Genomic DNA, 21,323 nt, shown 5'->3' on the forward strand with positions numbered 1-21,323 from the left:
CCTCACCCACCTCCAGTGCCAATGTGCTGCTGGGGTGCCCTTCCCCCCCCCTTTCTCATAGCACTTGCACGGAGAGTAGCTGTTTGCTCTGTTGTGGGCTTCTGTGTGCTGGGTTCACTGTTCACCACCGACCAGGCCAGGCCAGGCACAGCACAGGCCCTTATAAGTAATGGCTAGATGAAAGAAACTAAATGTAATATCCAAGGTAGAGTTCAACTAAATGAGTGTTACACAACCGAGAAAGAGCCAAGTGAAGTTTTCTAGCTATGTTAACTTATTATAATAGTTTACATTATTATATATTATAAAAATATTAAAACAGACTTACAGTGTCCTAAACACACCGGGCTGTAAGAATGCCTCAGTCGCTTATTAAAATGACAGAGTCCTGGCTCTGGAACCATAAGAAACTGGGAAAAGGGTTCGAGTCTGAAGAGGAGAGCTAGTGATTAGGATCAAGAACAAACTGGCTTTTGACCATATATGCTTTTGATTTTTAATTTGTTTTTAAAAAGAGAAGAAGAAATTTCAAAAATATACACATTTAGGGGCGCCTGAGTGGCCAGTCGGTGGAACGTCTGCCTTCAGCTCAGGTCATGATCCCAGGGTCCTGAGATGCATCCATCGGGCTCTCTGCTCAGCGGGGAGCCTGCTTCTCCCTCTGCCTGCTGTTTCCTCTGCTTGTGCTCGAGCATTCTCTTTCTCTCTCTGTCAAATAAACAAATAAATAAATTACAATCTTTAAAATAAAAAATGTGTGTGTATATATATATATATATCCACATTTATATATGTGCATTTATTGTTGCAAGAATACACACATACAAAGTAATACTGATCACCCTCTCTAGGAAGGTGAACTGGGATTTGGGGAGGACAAAGTTGAGAAAGACACTTTTTAACAACATTCTTTGATACCTTTTAGAATTTTCAATCATGTTGAATGACTTGGTCTAAACTTTTTAAAAAATTAAGCAGAAATACATATTTTTAGGGCCTTCACTTGGGGTTTTGATTCATGAAGCTGGAGGTAGGGCCTGGAAATCTGTATTTTAAACAAACTCCCTGGGTAACACCTATCATCTGGAAAGTTTGGGGAACAGGGTTAAGGTTGGGCTTGACCTGGGACATCACCTAATCCAGTAATTCTCAAATCTGGGCATCAACCCTGATTTAATCAGACTATTTGGGGAAGAGGCCATGGAAACCAATATTATTTGAAGTGCCTTCGGGTCATTCTGACACAGGCAACTGTTCGCAGCTAGCATTGAGACCACTGGTCCAGTGCAATCAATCACTCAGCCAGGGACAACTGGGTGGCTCAATCAGTTAAGCCACTCCCTTCAGCTCAGGTCACGATCCCAGGGTCCTGGGACTGAGTCCCGAAATAGGGCTCCTTGCTCAGCGGGGAGCGTGCTTTTCTCTCTGCCTTTGCCTGCCACTCTGCCTGCTTATGCTCTCTCTCCCTCTGACAATAAATAAAATCTTAAAAAAAAAAAAATCAATCACTCAGCCAACACATGAATCTCTTCTCAATCCTGTATATACAGAAATGTCTCTATCATTGTGGTGGCCACCCTCCAAGATAGCCCCCCAAATTCCCACTTCCCAGTGTTTCCACCTGTATGTGTTCTGCTGTGGCACGGAATGGGGATGACCTGTGTAACCAACAGATACTGCAGAAAGGTATGGCCATGACTTCCAGCGCTGAGCTATAAAAGACGCTGTGGCTTCTGTCTGGCTCTCTCTTGGATTGTCCACTCTGGAGAAGCTAGATACTCTGTTGTGAGGACATGTAGGAAGCCATATGGTGAGCAAGTAAATCCTTTGGCCAACAGTCAGCACTGATTTGCCAGTTATGTGAATAAACCATCTTGAAAGTGGATTTTCCAGCCCCAAACCTTCAAATGACTGCAGCCTTGGCTGTCATCTTAACTGTGGATTCATAAGAGATCATGAGATAGAACCAATAGGCTGAGGCACTCTTTGGCTCCAGATGCCCTGAAACTGTGTGAAATAATAAATGTTTCTTACTGTTTTAAATTACTAAGTTTGGGGATGCCTGGGTGGCTCAGTCGGTTAAACATCTGCCTGGCTCAGGTCATGATCTCGGGGTCATTGAGCACCAAGTCATCAGGCTCCCTGCTCAGGGGGGAGTCTCCATCTCCCTCTCCTTCTGCTGTCCCTCCCTCCCTCCCCCGCTTGTGCCCTCTGACTCTCTCTCTGTCAAATAAATAAATAAAATCTTTTTTAAAAACTAAAAAAATGAACTACAAAGTTTGGGGGAAAACTGCTACACAGCCTTCGGTAACGAATATAACCATACTTTTCCATATGTGTTGTTCTTACCAGTGGCCTCCTTTCCATGTCATTTTCATCTCCCAGCTGGCAAAAATTTTGGTTGTTCTTTTTCCGAAGCCTGCAACTAAGGAATTATAATATGACATTTGCTTTTATAGGTTGAGTATTAGTTCACAATGCCATCATAGGACTTTCTGACCTGTGCAGTCCTACCTTTTAAACAATGCCGACCAGCACTGTAAACATCTATGAGTTCTTCTTCCTGGGGCTCTCTGAGGTTTGGTTTGAATGGATGGGGCAACATCAAGGGATGTTTTTTGTAGCGATGAAGATCTGTGTGTTTGTCCACTGTAGGCCAAATTCCAGTACGCTTCATGCCTACTGAAGCCTCCCTCTGACCTTTCCCTGGGAACAGAGAGCAGGAGGACTATAAATGACTTTAACTTATGATGAGGAATTATCACGAGTACATTCATTGTACTCTACTAAACTAGAGCCTGACATAAAACTATTGGTCTCTGTGTTGACAGAGAAGATGTGCACCTGATTTTCCTCTGGCAAATTTATGTGTGTCCAACATCACCAATATCAGAAAGAGTATTCCATATACAATTCCCCTTCGAGTCCTAGGAGTCCTTTGGAAGGAAACCAGTATTCTCTCTCCCCTTGCTGTCACCTGTAAGAACCACATCCAATTTTACTAATGAACTATCACCAAAGTCTTACTAAACAAATATGTGTATTTGCCTTATGCCAGTTTCTCATGGTTATGGTCATTTGGTTTGACCAGAGTGGACCCTTGATTATTTAAAAATCCAAAATCCTAAACCCACTGGTATGATTCTGCTTGCATATAAAAGCAAAGGTCCACTGGTGAAACATTAAACGGAATTAGGAGAATGTGGGATGTGTGTTGCTTTGTGTTGCCTAGCAATATGGTTAGGGCACAGGAATCACAGAGAGGATGAAATTCACACCCACAAGGAAATCATATTATTCATAAACACACACACTCTCACACACACAGGCATATACACACATCTGACATCTCTGGAAGAATGTTACAAACCATGAGTACAGAATTATAGTCACAAGTAGAATAGACTTTGGAATACTGTATAATAAACATGCTGGCTGAGCTGCTACTTATACTTCAATGTCTGCGTGAATATATCTGTCTCTTAAAGCAAAAAATATTATATGCTTGTGAATGGGCTTTACAACATCCCTCAAAGACATGGGCGTAGTCAGGATTAAGTAAAGCTCACATTTTTAGGAGGAATATATTAACACATAAAATTACAGGAAGAAATATTTAATATACAGAAAAACTTGGGGCACCTGGGTGGCTCAGCCAGTTAAATGTCTGCCTTCAGCTCAGTTCATGACCCTGGGATCCTGGGATGGAGCCCCACATTAGGCTCCCTGCTCAGCGGGGAGTCTGCTTTTCCCTCTGCCTGCTGCTCCCCCTGCTTGTGCTCTCTGTCAAATAAATAAATAAAATCTTTAAAAAAGAAAAGAAATACTTTACTCTCTTTGCTCATCCTTATTTCAAAATATTTAGATTTACCATTCATTTTCAGAAGACCTAAGTGTGATGATAAAAAGCATACTCATTAGGGCACCTGGGTGGCTCAGTCCATTGTCTGCCCTGAGCATCTGGCTCAAGTCACAGTCCAGATCCCTGATCCCCAGTGCTGGCCTGGAACCTTGTTCGGGGGGAGTCTGCTTCTCCCTCGTCCTTTATCCCTCCCTCCCCTGTCTATCCCCCACCCCCTGCTTGTGTGCTCTTTCTCCCCCCTCTCTCTATCTCAAATAAATACATAAAATCTAAAACAAAACAAAACAAAAACACCATGATCATTAAAGTCAGATACTTAATTTTAAATCCCAACTCTGTTTTGCAATGTTATGTGATTTCCCTCAACCTAACTTTTCTCATCTGCGAATTAGAGTAATAAATACAGTAATATTTGACTTATACGGTCATCATGAGGATTAAAATAAGGGAACCCATGTAAAGGGCAGAGGCAGCTCATGGTACTCCAAATACAGTAGCCTTTCTACTCCTTATTAGTGTTATTATGCAGAAGGCCTTTTGACTGCCTTCCAGTAAATATAGGGGCCACCAGTTAACCCTAAGCAATGTGATCAGTAAAGATTTTGCCTGTAAAAAGGCTGTCTGGTTGTCAAGAAGAGAAGACTATGGCCTCCAGTCCCTTCCCCGCATGAAAGGAGAGGCAAGAAGTCACCCACTCTTTCTTCTCCTAGCCCAGTTCATGGTTATTCCAAAGTCAGACAGTCAACGAACTCAGTTCTAAGGAGGAGACCAAGACTCTAATGTGCCACTCACTAAAGGAAAACTCTCCCCCAAGGCTACACAGCCGGGTGTTATGTTTTGTTTTGTTTAAGACACAAAACTTAATTTAATAGAAATTTTGTTTGTAGTTCTTACATTCTCAGTGTGAGCCAAGTTGGAACCCACTGCCCCACCTAGAAGTGGCCCAGTCCTGGGAGCAGGGGAAAAAGGGAAGTGGTCGGTGGGGGTCAGAGCTCAGGCCCTAGGAGCCCTGTTCTTCCTCAGTGCTGGGGGCTGGGATGCCACCCTCTTCTCCTGACCCCCTCTGGGATCAGGAAGGAAAGCAGATGGAATCTTGGGCCTGGGGCTTCTCTTCCACACTCCCCTGCCCCTTTCAGGTTGGAGGGGAACTAAGGGAACTGGGGAGAGAAGGGGACAGAGGAAGGCAAAGATGTCAATCAAGAAAGAGGAGGATTAGGAATAACGACTAAAGGAGAATCAAAGACAAAACACCAGTTTAAAAAAAAAAAAAGAGGAGAGGAAACAAAACCAAAATCCACCCCAAATCAGAACCCGCCTGGAAAAAAACCTCCAGCTCCAGCCTCCCCTCCCAGACAACTGAGTCCTCCATCCTGTATCCTCCCAGGTTGCAAATCTGGAAGGGATCTGTAAGAAATTCCCTCTTTCTTCTTTCCTGCTGACCTCGGAAATGTTCTCACCTCTCTTCTCGGTAGAGCTGGGATTTCCCGGATACATACTGCTTTCCCCGGCTATTGTTGAAGGGAACTGGGCAGGTAGCGGCCCGGAGGGGAGGGAGCCCGGGAGGCATCAGCCATCCCCTCCACAGGAGCTGTAAGCTCTAGTTCCCAGCAGCATTTGTCCCATAAAATCTAGGTGAGAAAGAAGAGAACAGCTGAGCTGCCAGCCTTCCCCTGGGGAGAGGTAAGCAATTAGCAGAGCGCCCTGAGAAGCCCTGGGCAAAAACAACATGTGTACCCTACCAGGCAAAAGATGAACAGTGAGTGATGTGTGAGAATGAGAAAATTATATGGATTCTATTTTAAGATGAAAATGTGAATCAAAAAAACAACTTTAAAAAGATATTTTAATTTATTCCTAATATCCTTCTACTTGTATGAATTTGGGATTTTTTTTTTTTTCCTTTTGCAACTATTATGAACAGAATTAAATTACAACTGCTATGGTTACTTGTTATGGTTTAGAAAATTCCATTTATTTAGCTAAAAATAAATTTTTTTCTCCCTTGGTTTTTAAATGCCCTTGAAACAATGAGTTAGAAAATAAAATGGAAGAAAGGGCCTCATTTGTATTAGCAACAAAAAAGATTTAATTCCTGGGAATAAACTTGAGAAATGAAGAACTACATGAAGAAGATTTTTAAAGCTACTGAGGGTCAAAAAGAAGACTTGAACAAATAGAAGGGTATTTATGTTTTTAGATAAAAGAGACTTTATAAAGAGGTCAATTCTCCCCAAATTATCTCTAAATGTCAAAAAATACATATCACTTGAAAATTAGATTTTTTAAAATGATATGTACTGATTATAACATTAATATGGAAAAATAAACATGCCAAAGTATGCAGGAAAATCCTGAAAAAGAAAAACAAGGACTGGGGAGTCTGGGTGGCTCAGTGAGTTAAGCATCTGCCTTCTGCTCAGGTCATGGTCCCAGAATCCTGGGATAGAGTCCCCTGTCCAGTTCCCTGCTCAGTGGAGAGCCTGTTTCTCCCTCTCCCTCTGCCTGCTGCTCCCCCTGCTTGTGTGCGTTTTCTCTCTGTCATATAAATAAATAAAATCTTTTAAAAAAAAGAAAAAGAAAAACAATGGTTAACCTAACTGCATTAGATATTAAAATGTAAAGCTACAATCATTAAAAAAGGCATGCTACATGAATAGATAGAACAATGGAACAGAAATTGACTCAAATACAAAAAGAAACTGAGTATAAGATAAAATGATATTTCTTATCAGTGGAGAGAGATGCCCATTCAATAAATGCTGTTCAAGCAACTGAACAGCTCTCTGGGGAGAAAACATTACAGTTGGATTCAAACCTTTCACCTTTTGCCATAAATTCAGATGGATTAACATTTTTAGAAATAAGAAAGGGGAAGAAAATTCTGAGCATGCCAGAATAAATTGTCGGTAATTTTTAAATATAATCTCAGGGGGTGCCTGAGTGGCTCAATGGGTTAAAGCCTCTGCCTTCGGCTCAGGTCATGATCCCAGGGTCCTGGGACTGAGCCCTGCATCAGGCTCTCTGCTCAGTGGGGAGCCTGCTTCCTCCTCTCTCTCTGCCTGCCTCTCCTCCTACTTGTGATCTCTCTCTCTGTCAAATAAATAAATAAAATCTTTAAAAATAAATAAATAAATAAATATAATCTCAGACTAGGGTAGGTCCTTTGAAGTACAGAATAAAAGCCAGAGTCCATAAAAAATTGGATATATACATAAAATCAAATACTTCTGTATGGCAGAACAACAACAAAACATTGGCAAAGTTGAAAGACAAAAAACAAACTTTAGAAAAAAATTGCAATTCATACAACAGATAAAGGATTCCTATAAATTAATAAGAAAAAGATCAGTATTTCAATAAAAAAGAGATAGTTTGTAGAAAAAGAAATAAACGGAATAAAGTTCTAGTTCACTCATAATAAGATATCATTTTTAACTGTCAGATTAGGTAAGATGAAATTAAATTCATTGTTGAAACAAGCATGGTAAATGGGCACTCCAATTTTCCTGCTGAAAGTTTAAATCAGTGTAATACCATCATGGGCAATTTGAGAGTATATATCAAAATCATAAATGGACCTGTATTTTAATGCAGCAATTCCACTTTCAGTGATTTATCCTGTTTGGTGCTTGAGCATGTGTGAAATAATGTGGGTACTAAGTTATTTAATACATAATCTTCTGTAATAGCAAAAGATTAGGAATAATCTAAATGCTTACCAATAGGAAATCTGTGACTTGGGGGCTACAGCTCTATAATGGAACATTATGCAGCTGTCAAAAAGGATGAGGAAACTCTTTATATACTGATGTGAAAAGATTTCCATGACCTATTGCAAAGTAAAAGTAAACCAGAAACTGCAGTCATCAGTTGTCTCCGAAAAAACAACTGGGAAAGAGATTTTCTCTTTCCATTCCTTTATTTTCGGAGATGTGAATGTTGTTAGTGTATTACTTAGTCTAGAAATAAACAAATAACATTTAAAATGAATAAAAACCCTCACCACTTTGATTGTTTTTATGTAAACATTTCAGTATTTTATCTGGTACTTTGACCATCTTGCTATATAGCAAATAGCTAAACATTTTCCAAAATTTCCATGTTATCATTGTCTTCATGGAGTTGGATTTTAAGCATAAATCCTCCAAGCAAGGAGAATGCCAAATAAAGCCTATTTCTTCTGAATGTGCCATTTTCTACTGTGCTATGACCTGACTTGATGTTACAGGTTAGGGTTGGTGGATGGCAGAATTCTAAGACTATCCCCAAGTTCTCTTGAGTTTTATTAGAACACAGCCCTGCTCCTCTGTTTACATATTTTCTGTGGCTGCTTTCCTGCTACAACACAGGGATGAGTACTCACAAGAAGTCCCATGACCCCCAAAACCTACAGTATTTACTATTTTTCCTTTGTAGGAAAAGTTTGCCACCCCCTGGTTTATACCACTTTTGAGTTGGATCTCCTGTCATTTGCAGCTTAAGAGCATTCGCACAATACTGATCTCTTTCATTCTGATGAAAAGTGAAATGACACTACACTCAAACTGATAATAATGACTCTGCATGTTTCAGGATAAACCTTCATTAAAATAGACCATACATACAGAAAAGTTTACAAATCATTATGATACAGCTCTATGCTTGTGTAACCACTACCAAACTCTAGGAGCTCGCTTTAGGAACTCTATCCCCCACCCCAAAGAAACCCACTTTTCAGATTTCTATCAGAATACATCTCCATAGACTAATTTTGACTGTTTACAAACTTCAGATAAATGGATTCATAGGTATGTGTCCTTTTGTGTCTGACTTCTTTCGGTCAGCATTTTGTTTGTGAAATTCATCTATGTTGTGTGTAGCAGGAGCTCATTCTTTCCCATGGCTATGCAACGTGCCATCATATAAGCAAACCACAGTTTATTTTTTCACTCTACAGTTGATGGACATGTGAGTAGTCTCTAACTTTTGACTCTTGTGACTAGTGTTGCTGTGAATAACATAATTTTTTGGTGCATGTATATACCTTTATATTTATCATACTTATATTTTACTTTATATACTTTACTTTATATTTATATACTTATATATTTATATATAAGTATATATATAAAAATATATTTTTAAATATATAAGAATAAGGGGCGCCTGGGCGGCTCAGTGGTTAAAGCCTCTGCCTTCGGCTCAGCTCATGATCCCAGGGTCCTGGGATCGAGCCTCACATCTGGCTCTCGGCTCAGCAGGGAGCCTGCCTCCTCCTCCTCTCTCTCTCTGCCTACCTCTCTGCCTACTTGTGATCTGTCTGTCAAATAAATAAAAACCTTTTAAAAAATTTAAAAAAAAATAAATATATAAGAATAAAAGTGTATATGTTATATATTATGTGCATATAACATATATACATCACTGAGTGTTATTGTGGGCCATCCATACATGGTTTTTACTAAGGATATGCAAGTGATTCCATGTCAGAAAATGCATAGTTCCACTGAACAGAAATTTGGTCTTCTTCCCATTTTACTTTGACATCGAGATTCATTCAGCAGAGTATCAAGCTCAAAAGACCACACACAAGCAGACGAATAACCAGGAATTGAAAAATTAAAAAAATTAATCAACAAGCGAATTTCCTCTCCAAACCCACACCAGTACTTTAAGGAAGCTGCAAACTGCTGTCTTAGAGACTAATTGTTTAAGCATCTGAATTCAAATCAATAACTTCCTTTGGAACACTGGGAAGACTCAGATGACCTTGGCATGCCATTGAGTCATGGAGGTCCGTTTTCTTTACTTTGAGAAAAAAGAAATGAAAGTTATAAATGGATGGGATGGAAAGGAACATCCATGGACCCAGAGCTCCAAAATCCAAGGCAGAATCTTGGCAGTTAAGTTGCAGCTTAACTTTCCTATTTAGCAACCCTGTTATAAAGAAAGGCCCCATTTCATCAGGGGGCACCTCCCATTCCAGCCACCTCTGACTGTTGCTTGTGTCTAGTGGTTCCCACCTCTACTAGGGCAGCATTCTCCAAGGACCCGAAAACAGCGTTATCTATGTTTTTTGACCAAGCAACACCCGAGGGTTGCATCAAGAGCATATTGTCTTATACATACCAGGAAAAAGAAGAGAACCATGAGTCTGCAAAGGCAATCAGGAGACCGATTATTAGGCATGAACATCTGATTGAAGTTCTTTTTCCACTCATTGTTATTACCAAACCAGTAGAGAAGATTCAATCTGATAATTATCAGGATGAGTCATCAGTAGCCACAGAGTGCTAGGGTCAAACTCAGGGCTCTGTGGTTTTGAGCTAGTGTCCTCCCAACAAGATAGCAAATTGCAAATCGAACTATTGTGTCTTGTGTCTCCAGTTTAGCCAACTATAAAGTAAAGATTTCTTTAAGAAAGAAAGGAAGAGAGAGAGAAAGAACAAGAAAAAGGAAGGAGGGGAGGGAGAAGCAAAAAGGGGGTGGGGGTAAGGGAAAGCAAGCATCTGAAGGGATACTTCACCAGCCCAAATGTCCAGAGCAGTGCAGAGCATGTCTTCTATCCCCAGTGGTCTGCTCCAGGTACAGTAGGGTGTATCCCAGGGCTTTCTTCAACTTTCCTTAGAAACTTCAGGATGTCTCTCAGCCTCTAAGGGCCAATGACAGCTGGTTAGCTATGAGGCAGCCCTTCTGTCCCAGTAGACGTTGCCTCTACGGTCCCGCTCTAGGACTGATCATGAAAGTCTGAAGAGAAAAGGAAGTGGAGAAAGGGATTTTTTTTCTCTTTGCAACTTTGTAACTGAACAATACACAGGAGAACCAAGCAGAACATTCTAAGCTTTGGGGTACAGACAGAGCAGCTCTATGTGGCCACCTTGTCTTGGGTGGTGTTGACTCATTTTCAGTATCCTCTCCCGCCATTAAACCAAAATAATTTGTCTCCTGATTTTAATTGAGAGAATATAGTCACAGAATTCTACTGGTAGCTTACAGTTACCTTTAGCAATCTGTAGGTTCTGTATCATCCACAGTCCTTTCTGTTTTACAAAGCTCTTGGCTCTCAGAAGCCGCAGTGTCCTACTTTAATTTTGAAAATCTCATTTTTCCTCTAAACTCTTGGAAGAGAACTTCTCCTGCCCCCTCCCTGCCGCCAGTTTTTAGGAACACTTATCTTGAAAGCTTTTTGCAGACATTTATTACTCTTCGTCACACTCTTGTAAGGTGGCTAAGGTCTGTTATCCCCATTTTATTGCCGAGGAAGCTGAGATAGTGAGAAGTTGAGTGGTTTGCCGAACGTCACGCACTGAGTCAGGGGCAAACTCAGAACTTGGTGTTCCTGGCAGCCCCGCCAACCTGAGCTGCTTCACCTCTGTCTGAACTGCCTGGAAAATAGGCTTTCAAGAATTCTGATGGGTACGTTGAAACTCTACCAGCTTTATTTGTTAATGGTGACTTCGTAACTGCGTATACTCATGCTATTCATTGACCTACAGCCAAAAGCTATTCATTTACTAGATGCATGGCCCAAGAAGGCCTATCCCCCTCCCTGTTCACCGATTGTAATAAAACACTTCCCTGTGACCGCACGAGAATACAGTAGTACCAGACACCAAAGTCAAAGCATACATTGTCCTTTCGGGCTCTAAGAGAACGAAACTCTAGATTCCATACAAGCTCCTGATCATGACCTCTGTCATGCAACCCCAACCTCACGTCCCAGTCTGGTAGGCCACCATCAGCCACCCAAGTGCTTCTGAGAGTGAATCACCCTGCCTTCTGGTCTTTCCAATCCCCTTTTCACTCTACCTTCCTGTATCCCCCAAGAACCTTCAAGGTTCATTTTAAGAATCACCCACCTCCCCCCACAAGCCACTCCCTACTTCCCCACCAACCCTGGGGCCTGTTTCTTTTAAGTCCTTATCTGACGCCATCATCTTTCACAGTCTAAGTTATTGACTAGCCCTGTGCCCCTGGAGTACAGAAACTACTTACAGGCACAGAAGGCTTTATTCATCTTCCCCATGGTCTCAGATGGAAAACGCAGGTCCAAAAGAGAGTTTGCAACTGCTTACTACAAGGGTGGGCAAACTTTTTCTGCAAAAGATTAATTAGGAAATATTTTAGACATTCCAAGCTATGAACAGTCGCTGATGATTCTTCTTTGCTTTATTATACAACCCTTTAAAAACATAAAAAACACTCTTAGCTCCCAGGTCAGCTGGGGGATGGATAGGTTGCCTGACCCTGGCTTAGTAAATATTTCTTGCATTTATCATCAATGGTCTTGGGTTATGCTGGAAATTACTTATTTTGTATTTACAGATATTTTTGCATAACTGACGATTCTTCTACTGATAAAAAATGACAGTATTTGGGCAGCTCAGTCAGTTAAGCATCTGCCTTTGGCTCAGGTCATGATCTTACGATCTCAGGGTCCTCGGATGGAACCCTGAGTTCGGCTCCCTACTCAGTGGAGAGTCTGCATCTCCCTCTTCCCCGCCACTACCCTACCCCTGCTTGTGCTCTCTAATACATAAATAAAATCTTTCTAAAAAATGAGAGTATTTGTAAGGGAATATACTTTCTTCCATTTTTCTAATATTATGAAAGATCAATGGTGCACAGAGCCCTAGTACATTTTTATATGCTTAACTTCTCGTTTTTGGTTTTTTGGTGGGTTTTTTGTTTTTGTTTTTGTTTTTTTAAGATTTTACCTATTTATCTGAGAAAGAGAGAGAGAACAAGCAGGGGGAGTGGCAGAGGGAGAAGGAGGAAAAGTCTCCCCAATGAGCAGGGAGCCTAACACAGGGCTCTCTCCCAGGACCCTGGGAACATGACCTGAGCAAAAGGCAGACACTTAACTGACTGAGCCAACCAGGCGCCCCAACTTTTGATACTTTTAAATGAAATTCCATACTGAGGTATCTGTATTTATTTTAAAAATCCAAACGGTTAAAAACCTGGGTTCAATCCAGCATTTATGTATGTGGAAGCATGAATTTGCAAAATCCATGCATGCATCTTTTTGCGTCATTCAAGGGCCAGGATTCTATCACCTTTATGGAAATTCTGCCAGAGCTACTGAGGCCTCACGGCTTTTTTAGAAAGCAGGATAATAAAACTCGCTCTGCAACACTGATAGGATTGTTTTTTTTTAAGATGTTGCAAAATGTTTCACTTGTCTCGTCAGTGATTGCTATGAAGCAGGATCTTTGACGAGTTAATATTTATAATGCCTGAAACTCTAGAAAGGACAAAGAAATGGTCCCTTTCAAGTGTCGCTGCCCTGGGTTACTGTTTAGTGCCACACGATAACACCCTTACCACCTCCCCAGCCACAGGAATACTGCAAAGTAATAAGCATGATCTGTTTAGTCATTTCCTGCGTCACATTCGTCAGACATCATACTCTTCCCCTATTAACATATCTAACTGAGTTACAGTTCAAACAGCCGGTTTCCATATCAGCAGCTGTTTGGTTTAATATCTTTTCAGCAAAGGTGCCATAGGGAGCCTTTCAAAAACCCTCATGTTAATATTCAGCTTGTTTTCCCAAAGAGATCCAGCTGAGACCAGTGTCCCAGTAATTTGCCAGAGTGCGTGATTCGTGAAACTTTTGCATATGAAATTCTCTTAAAGATGTCACACCCGAAAACCTCAGCGAAATGTAATTGTGTGTTGGAGGGCATGTCATGGTTTTATTGGTATGCTGGAGGTTAGTCTGTCCTGGGAGAACACATACACACTATAATGGATGGCTGCTCAGCCTGTCTGAAAGAGAGGTCTGCAGAAGTATCATAATCCCAGCTTCGAAGATGGCATTAAGAAGCCTGTTCACTTCTCCCTTTTGACGAGGAAGCCATGTTTCAAATAGAGCTCTGTTAGCTAGGTGACCAATTGAGGAAGCAGAAAACAGCAAGAAGGAAGGTATAAAAATTATCTTACAAAAAAACACTCTTCAAAATTAGAGCTATTCAAAACATAGTAAAAATTATGGTCAAAATCAGTACCGAATTTTATTAAAAATAATCTTGGGGGCACCTGAGTGGCTCAGTGGGTTAAGCCTCTGCCTTCGGCTCAGGTCATGATCCCAGGGTCCTGGGATCGAGCCCCGCATCAGGCTCTCTGCTCAGCAGGGAGCCTGCTTCCCTCTCTCTCTTTCCACCTGCCTCTGCCTATGTGTGATCTGTCTGTCAAATAAATAAAATCTTAAAAAAAAAAAAATCTTGTCCTCTAAAAATGAAGGTGGATCTACCATAATTTGTTGTTGTTGTTGTTAAGATTTATTTATTGGAGAGAGAGAGAGAGCGAGCTGGAGGGAGGAGCAGAGGAAGAGAAAGTCTTAAGCAGACTCTGTGCTGAGCATGGAGCCCACCCCAGGGCTTGATCTTGAGACCCTGAGCCAAAACCAAGAGTTGGAGGCTTACCTGAATGTGCCACCCAGGGGCCTGTGATCTATTGTAAATTTTTAAAATAACTTTGTCCCATTAAAAGACAATGGGCTTTCATGCTAGAAATACCAATAATTAAAAAAATATATATATCATTTGATGTTTACTTATATTTTAGATTGAGAAAATGACATTTATTATATTTAAAATGGTACATGTTGGGGCACCTGGGTGGCTCAGTGGTTTAAAGCCTCTGCCTTCAGCTCAGGTCATGATCCCAGAGTCCTGGGATCGAGCCCTGCATCGGGCTCTCTGTTTGGCAGGGCGGCTGCCTCCTCCTCTCTCTGCCTGCCTCTCTGCCTACTTGTGATCTCTGTCTGTCAAATAAATAAATAAAATCTTAAAAAAAAATGGCACATGTTATGATGAGTGCTGGGTGTTACACACAACTAATGAATCATTGAATACTACGTCAAAAACTAATGATGTACTATATGTTGGCTAAGTGAACAAAATTTTAAAAATGGCTTTTGAAAATGAAAAATACAATAAACAGAGATTTAAATAAATTGTATTTTCCAAAGTTTGAACTACCGTGGTGAATCACTGTTTCCTATTCTACTGTTGGTTTTCTGCTGTTTGTTTCAGGTGTTTTGGAAGTAGGTGAGAACAGTAAAAGATACATTGTCTCTCTTGTTTTTAATTTTAGTTTGGATAGGTCTGGATTTGGAGCCTATTAGGCTGAGTCTTGAAATTGCCACTTACTTGGGTCAAAAATCATCAAATATTGGCAGTTTCATAGGTGGTTGCTGGCTACCACCTCAATATCTCTCCTTTTTTATCCTGATGATACTGTCTTTGACTCTTGTCACCTGGCCATGGGTAATCTAATAGTTATAGGACAGAAATTTATGCTTGCATAATAAATAGGACAATAGGTAATAATAGACAATGGATAAAAGATAAAGACAGATAATGATGGATAATAAATGCATAGATACTAGATAGATAATAATACGTGATAGAACACAGAAGAGTACTTTAAATCTTCTAATCTTTTGGAAAAAACAATAGATTTTCTCTTTTGCAAAGTAAGTGAACATTCTTTTACATGCCCCCAGTCAGGGGTTTTGAGGTCCTCCATTTATTTTCTTTATGAGCTGATCATAATGTTAATAGCAGTTAACATTTATTGAATATCTTACTAAGTGCCAGTGTCTGTAATAAGATATTTCCATTTTCTCATTTCTTCCTCAAAACAACTCTGCTTGGTAAGTATTAGTATTATCATCCCCATTTTACAGATGCAACTTTTGGGAGAGCAAGAGAAGCCTTATGTTTTTTTGATTAAGTGGAGGGAAGACTGGAGAGATGGAGAAAAATTTTAGCCAGTCGACCTCCCTATCTTTATATCAAATAAACACTGCCTTGGTGTCAAAATCTGGGAATCTCTGTTGATGTGGCTTGATTGCAGATCATACTTGAATTTGAACTTTAAAATCTTACTTTGTGCTATGGTAATATGACCCCAGGACTTAATTTACCTCTCAGTATACCATTATCCTTCCCTGCAAAATAACATAAAATTATTTACCTCACAGAGGTATTGAGATTTCTGATATTTGACATCTTCAGATAAAGATGAATACAAAATAGTATAACCTATTCCAAAACTGGAGAGAACCACTCTTTGGTGATTCTGCTTTCATAATAGTCATTGTTTCTCATTTGTTAGTTTATGGCAACAGATGGACAAGAAAAAAAAAACTAGAATCCATAGAAAATATTCCAATAGATATCAGTTTTATAGATTTACAGTTTCTTTTCATAAACTGTATTGTTCAATAAAGATAACAAAAATCTTTGGCATATGAGATAAATTTTTACAGGTATAGAGAATTTTAATAATTTACATCCTCCATATTGTATATTTCAAAAAATAGGAAAGAAAAACAGACGGAATTATTGCTACTCTCCAAAGAGCATATGTTTATGAGAACCTTGCTACAAAACCTAATCAGCCACATGAAAACGATATATTTTTCTGAAGATTGCACATGAGTCAACAGCACAAGTAGACAATGTTGTTTTAATTCTCCAGGTTGCAGAATTATCCAAAGAAAAGGGAGCTGATTTTTTAAATGATAGCTAAAGACATCTTTGAAGACAGTTGAATCTCGGTTGGCAAGGCAAAAAGTCAAACAGCAGATCAAAACAAGAGAAGAAAACTGACTAAAATAAAAGTGATGATATGTTCATGTAATTTAAACATTCAAGTCTGTGTAAATGAATTAAAAATTTTCTCTGAAAGGTTCTGGTAATTGCTCACCAGTTGTTAGATAGACCAAATAGTTTAAAACAAACAATCTGTAGAGGTTGAATTAAGGTCCTAGTTTTTAAAACGTGATTAGCAAGGCAGATGGTGATAAAAATTATCACTAAGTAATGATTATAGACACAGCTAAATCAAACTGCCCAACTGGTAGCGCCCATTCTTTGCCTACTACGAAATGTCTCAATCTGCTCCCCCCCTCCACCATCCTGTCATTTCACACTCCTTCTTTTCCACAAGGAATGAAGTTGTTTATATATGGTACACCTGAGGAGAGAGGAAACTCTAGGGAGATGCGACACGGGGATAAAGACCCGTTCCTAAGATTCCACAACCACTTACATTCTTCGCATATGCAACTTGACTCTAATTTAGCGAAGCACTTTTCATGAGAACATTATATTACCAAGATTTAAATACTTGCTTTTTCCAAATTAGCTAACTCGCTATCCTTCAGATTAGCTAGTGTACAAAAGAATATAATTGATCAGTGAAAAAACAGATCTGACTAATGAGTGAGCTCTGGAATAGGCTTCTGGGTATGGAGAAGCATTAACTCATACAAATAAGTTGGAACAATGACTCCGGCTGGGAAAAGAACAGAGAGGAAACCAGCAGTTGCCTAGGGCAGTGAATTAGCAAGGGCAGCAGACTCTCCCAGTGGCTTCCAGGAGAGCAAACACAACCTTTGAATTTGGATAGTGCCCCCTTTGCTTGAGGTAGGAGAATCTGTAAATCGGGCACTCACTGGAGAAGTGAGGCAGACACTCCACTGCGCTCGGTGGGTGGATGACAGATGGATGTTTTACAAGCGAATATTCGGAGTTCAAGGTGCACTTAAATGCTTTCACCAGGACCGCTCCATAGGCATGTGTGGTGCTGGCTGTAGGCCAAGCTTGCCTTCCGCCCCTTCCCTTCAGCCCCGCGCAGGCTGCAGAGTCTGAACCAAATGGCAATCACCAGTAACAAAGACTGTCTTTGCTCTTGACTTCTGGAAGGCTTAGCATTTGTTTTTCGGTTTTCTGGTTTTGTTCCTCCCCTTCCCACCCACCCCACCCTCTACCGAACTACTGGCAAGTGAGTTGGGCTACTGGGTATGTATGTCTGGCAGTTCACCACATTTCCTTACCCACATTTTTTTTTTTTTTAATTTCTCACTCCATTTTATCTCACTCCATTTTATCTCATTCTTGGACAGAGCATCTATTTGTATGAACAGCTTCAAATTTCTCTGTGGAAAGCAGCAAACAGACAAATACATAAGACAGACACACAATATGATAGACTGTAAGATCTGAGAGTCCTTTTGGCTAAGGCAAGACAATCACTCGTTAATTGTTAACCCTAAGTGTGAGTGAACACCTCAAGGATTCATGTTGATGGGCTCACCAATTCGGGCAAAAGGAGAATTTAGGAAGAAGAGAATGATTTGTTGGACGACTGTAACATCAATGAAAGCCAGTAAGAAATAGTTTTCATTTCCTTCATTCAACTTCCTAGCCATTCTCTGAGCACTTTTCCTTTCTTTAGCTAAAAAGCAAAATAGTGCTGGAAGCTGTTTTTAAAATGGGCTTCGGGGGCGTTTGGGTGGCTCAGCCTTCAAGCATCTGCCTTGGCTCAGGTCATGATCCCAGACGGAGCCTCCCATCAGGCTCCCTCCTCAGTGGGAAGCCTGCTCTCCCTCTTCCCCTTTCTTGTATTCCCTCTCCCGTCATCTCTCTTTGTCAAATAAATAAATAAAAATTTTAAAGCAAGCAAACAAACAAATAAATAAACTGGGCTTCATTTGGCTAGACTGTTCCTACCCATCTCCTCTGACATTGTATACCACGCTTCATTATACTGGGGGCATCATTTCGAGAGAGCTGGTAGAATCCAGTGTTCATTTGTAGCTTCGTTAGGTGGTTGAGTAAATCCAGCAAATCTTGTGGCTGTTTGGTAGGTAATTATAAATCTCTCTGCTGGGGCTCAGTTCTCACCAAGCTCAGGAAGAGGTAGGTCTTAGTCACTAACAGACCTGCCACTAACAGACCTCGGGGAAATCACTCAGCTGCTCCTGGCTCCCTGATCTTTAAACCAAGGGGTATGAAGCAGATCATGATAACAGGCTTGGAGAATTCACCCTCTGCTTTCACAATCATTAACTCTTTTGATCTTCATAGCAACCCTGAAAGGTAGGCAGGACGGTTGTTATTTAGCAGAAGAGGAAATGGAGGCTCAGAGATTGAACGTGTCTAAGATCTGAGAGCAATTAAAATAGAACACCTGAGACCAGAACACAGTTCTAATTCAAGATCTGCTTTGTTGCAGTTATAACATAATATAGCTCTACTGGAATCTCTTACCTTGCTCAGTGTGTGCAGGAAGACAGAGAAATATCCCTTAGTGCCTCTACTGGGCCAGACACCAGGTTGAACACACTATTGGTCTGATCCCTGATAGACTGACTTTTGATCTTGTAAAAGAGTGTATAATCTAACTCTAGTGAGAGCCAGCCAACTGACGGCTCTGAGGGGTCAGGATTTGGGTGAGACTGGGCTGAACCAGCACTGCCTTGCTTTAGGCGGGGCACCTAGCAACAGAGCTACCCCAGGTGGTTCCACATGGTAGCATATGCTCAACCTTTTAGAAAAGGCCACAGTCTGATTTAAAAACAAAATATCCAAAATTTCTATTATGAGCTTCCTAAATTCCCGTTAAATAAAAACGCAGAATTTTCCTCTCTCCTCTTCCGACGCTGACATTTTAAAATATCATTTTCCTATTTCATTTCCTATCTTTAGAGAGGAAACTGTAACAGAAAGAACCCCATTTGGAATCCAAAAAAACTGGTCCTCAACTCTGCTCAATTCACTTCTGTGACTTTGGGCAAGTTCTAGGGGCCTATTTCTGCACAGGAAACCTAGGGGCTTTCCTATCTCAGCTTTGAGATCTCTTCCATCTCTCAAATTCTGATTCATTTCTAACTTAGGTTTCTCTTATTTCATGTTTGCTATTTGTCCTATAGAGTGCTAATTCATCCTGGTAAGCCTAATTTAATTTCTATTTGATAATATTTTTATTACTATATCTGTAATTATTAGCAACAGGATCCCATCTCTGATGGACTCTGCTGTGTTCTTGGGTATAACCTGAACACCATTTATCATATTTTGACAAGTGTTAAAAGTATCAGTGTGCTTATCAATTGCATCAGTTAGCATGAAAAATAAGACAGCTCCAAGTGCCTTAAACAATAAAAAGGATTTATCAACTCATAACTGAAATTAAGTAGATAGGCAGCTTCAGGCAAGGCTTGATCAGGGTTCTCCATCCATTTTTCTATGATTTTGCTGACTCTACCTATCGTTATTCACAACTTTTTCCTCAGACAAGTAGCAAGAGATTGCAGCGATTCTGGGCCTTTTATTCATACTCAATAGGGGCTCTAGAAGGAATAATCCACTATCTATTCTGTGTTTTAGGAGAGGAAACATTTCCTAAAACCCTGAGAAAACTCTCTTTTGTGTCTCATTGGCCTAAACTAGGTCACACAATCATTCCGAACCAACAACTGTGGCCTGATGAGTGCCTGAACTAGTCATTGATGAGGGGGTGGTGGTTACAATCAGAGCCCACCTTTGGAACTGAAGTATAAACTCTGAATTATATCTGGTCTTCATAATGGTGCAAGAGATGGTGTTGGTGAATCAGTCTCATTGTTCCATTTTATCCTGCCTATTCAACTCTAAGAACATGGGGGTCAAGATTGCATTTTCCAACCCTTTGCATGCTAGGTACCAAGTTAATGTTTTTTAAATTTAATTGAATTTCAGGTAGTGGCAAAAGCAAGTCAAAACAGAAAACAACACATAGTTCTTCTTACCTCTTTCTCTCTATTCTATTATTGTAATGGCATGCTCCCTAACTTTCCCCACTATTTATATGTTACCCCTCTTATTTTTAGCCAAAAGTTTTACTTAGTCTGAAGATAACCAAATATTTCCTGAATAATAAGTCTCTGAATATGCATATTCTCTAAATTTGAATATAAGCCTATTTGCAAATCTAGCACTTACATTTAGAGTGTTGTTGGCAGAACTCTGAAAATCAGTTTTTCTTTTTTTCTTTTTTAATGGAAAAATGTACTACAGCAGAAGGATTTGTTTTCCACAAAGCTGAACCAACTTTTTTGATTTCAATGATTTTGATACTTCCATCTATACTTACATAGTCATAAAATATAAAATAAATTTCAAAAATCGGAGTTCACTGGTTATATAATCCTCGGCCATTAAAAACAAATTGAATTTAGGACTGACAGGTCCATCTCAGAAAAAAGAAGGGGTTGTAGGAGGGGGTGGAAGTGTTTTTTTTTTTTTTTTAAAGATTTTATGTATTTATTTGACAGAGAGAAATCACAAGTAGATGGAGAGGCAGGCAGAGAGAGAGAGAGAGGGAAGCAGACTCCCTGCTGAGCAGAGAGCCCGATGCGGGACTCGATCCCAAAACCCTGAGATCATGACCTGAGCCGAAGGCAGCGGCTTAACCCACTGAGCCACCCAGGCGCCCCGGAAGTGCTTTGGATTAAAATCCTGCTGGGGCGCTTGGGTGGCTCAGTTGGTTAAACATCTGCCTTTGGCTCAGGTCATGATACCCAGGTCCTGGGATCTGAGCCTCGCATTGGGCTCCCTGCTCAGTGGGGAATCTGCTTCTCCCTCTCCTTCTATCTCTGTTTGTGCACTCTCTCTCTCTCTCTCTTTCTCTCTCTCTGACT

The 21,323-nt window shown here is 40.4% G+C and overlaps 1 long non-coding RNA gene across 3 annotated transcripts; it reads right to left on the reverse strand.

Annotated features, from left to right (window-relative positions):
* Positions 1-655: 655 nt before the first annotated feature.
* Positions 656-12,024, reverse strand: LOC101679096. Of its 3 annotated transcripts, XR_001178740.2 has the most exons (7): positions 11,837-12,024; positions 10,368-10,588; positions 5,320-5,490; positions 2,515-2,706; positions 2,350-2,425; positions 1,622-1,780; positions 656-708 (listed from the first exon to the last, which is right to left on the reverse strand). It is a non-coding gene; the product is annotated as an uncharacterized LOC101679096 (long non-coding RNA). The 3 variants fall into 3 exon arrangements; XR_006601541.1 differs by lacking the exon at positions 1,622-1,780 and having other exon boundaries at positions 11,837-12,017; XR_006601542.1 differs by lacking the exons at positions 656-708; positions 5,320-5,490 and having other exon boundaries at positions 1,427-1,780; positions 11,837-12,007.
* Between the last annotated feature and the right edge of the window lie 9,299 nt (positions 12,025-21,323).

Source organism: Mustela putorius, unplaced genomic scaffold (assembly GCF_011764305.1).
Source record: "Mustela putorius furo isolate JIRA1106 unplaced genomic scaffold, ASM1176430v1.1 tig00003850_pilon_pilon_pilon, whole genome shotgun sequence".
Taxonomy (NCBI): Eukaryota; Metazoa; Chordata; class Mammalia; order Carnivora; family Mustelidae; genus Mustela; species Mustela putorius.